The 1968-nt window shown below is 48.6% G+C and overlaps 1 protein-coding gene across 2 annotated transcripts in view; it reads right to left on the bottom strand.

Annotated features, from left to right (window-relative positions):
• Positions 1-1968, bottom strand: part of SH3PXD2A (SH3 and PX domains 2A) — a 251152-nt gene that overhangs the window by 186834 nt on the left and 62350 nt on the right. The gene's annotated exons all lie outside the window — the stretch shown is intronic.

The raw sequence follows: 1968 nt of genomic DNA, 5'->3' as shown, positions 1-1968 counted from the left end.
GCTGTCCCAAAGGTCCTTGTAGATGGACCAAACCATGACACAAGACTGCATTGGAAGGAGGGACAACACATCCTGCAGGAAAAACACAACCCAGAACCCTAAGAAAGGAGGTTGGGACTGGAACCTTACTTTTGTAAGTACAAGTCTGCCTGAGGAGCTTTGTTAATTTAATTGAGAATGAAAGCAAACTCTGGGAAAGTAGACTGGTTTGGCCGGCGGCCACGGAGGCTGCACGTGTGTTGCTCGGTGCTGGGTGGGCACTCCAAGTGTTTACAGGGCCTCTGTGTTACACTCCACATGCTCCAGTGTTACTTCAGGATTTTCATTCAGATAACAATCACCCATCTCTGGACACATCGCTTGCGGACCAGATGGTATTCTGTGTATTATACCAACTAATCACATGTAATATTTGGCAGGCTATTAAAAGCATTGATGGAGGTCTTTGACAACGGAGGGGGTTATTTTGGTCTTTTTTAATCTCAGTAGCTTTTAAGTGGTGCAGGCACATTGTCAAGAAATACTGCTGGGGCTGTGACTTTCCCAAACTCGCAAATGATAAAACTGCTGCAAGTTGTGAGGGACAAATAGCACATGGAATCAGATGTTTGTATCCAGGAGGAGAGGGACTCCTTCCAGCTCCATCCTCCCATCAGGAGGTTTCCAGCCTGTATTCCTGCCTGGTGGCATTTGCAAGGCCTGACAGTGAGACCACAGTCAGCGGTACCAGGTGCAGGAGGTACCCAGTATGCTGTTACCTACCACAGGCAGCACAGGGCTGCCTTGAAAGCCAGAGCTGCTGTGCCTGTCCCTGGTGAGGGCAGCAGCTTCCTGAGCTCTAAGGCAAGGTTTTACTGCAGAGCCACATGGGTTGGACACCAGCACCCATTTCTCCATAGGCAGTTAGCTGCATGTCCACCTTGCCAGTGAGCATCCAAGCCTGTTCTCCTCCGGCAGACGCTCTTCCAGTAACACAAGGAGCAGTGCAGCGCCAGGAACAGTTTGTACATAACTAGGCACGTACTCAGTTGTAAAACGAAAACACAAGTGTTCTCCAGCCTGCCTGGCCACACATGCAACCCACTGTGGCCAGCTGAACGACACACGCTGCTTATATGATGCAAGATATGCTCGGGTGATACAAGGAAAGAGTGCTGGGGAAAGCAAGCTGCAGGAAATCAACAGCTACAACTCATCCCGACCAGCCACTCCTTTCCAAACATTTCTGAGGGGAAGAAACTGCTTTGATGGTCAGGCTTATGTCCATCCGGGACAAGACTATTGAGGATGCAGATTTCTCTGCCTTTCCACATCTTGTGATTAGGTTTAGAAGCTGGATGGGGCAGACAGACAGGGCAAACAAGCATGACAGTCATTTGTGCCCTGCTGGGCACTGTGCAGGCATCCAGGGCTATTTCTCATGCTTCCTGTAGATTTGCACTTGTCTATTCTGCCCTCCTCTCCACCACACAAAGCCACAATAAAGAGACATCAGAAGGATGCCCAGACTGTGGAAACATCATCACAAAATGTGTTGGAAAGTCCAAGTCTAACCAACAAGCTGCAAGTACCACACAGCTCTCTCTTCTGCCCTAGCCCCTGGCTCAGGTGGGGAATTAACATTTCACAGACTCTCCCCAAAATTACTTGATAGTGCTGTTGGACAGAAAACATGCAGGAAGAGAGTAACTTGCATCGAAGAGATTCAGGTCACATCCAGGCCCTGAAACTCCCTTATGAGCAGCAGTCAAGCTGTCTGATGGCACTGCAGTATCAGACCTGGCTGCTGGTTTTGTAAGCCCATGTGGCTCTTGTGTCCCCTGTAGGGTTCTTTATCTGATCTGTCTTTAGCATCTCAGCGTTATGGCTGTAAGCAATCAGGTCTAGAGAGCTGCCACTGCACCTGCCATCTGCAGAACCTGGCACTAAAAGTTTCATTAAATAAATTTTTAAAACCAAATAAACAAA

Source organism: Empidonax traillii, unplaced genomic scaffold (assembly GCF_003031625.1).
Source record: "Empidonax traillii isolate 1590-97213 ecotype Southwest subspecies unplaced genomic scaffold, ASM303162v1 scaffold574:size890810, whole genome shotgun sequence".
Taxonomy (NCBI): domain Eukaryota; kingdom Metazoa; phylum Chordata; class Aves; order Passeriformes; family Tyrannidae; genus Empidonax; species Empidonax traillii.
Note: the sequence above shows the minus strand (reverse complement) of the source record. Positions and strands in the feature narration are given on the sequence as shown.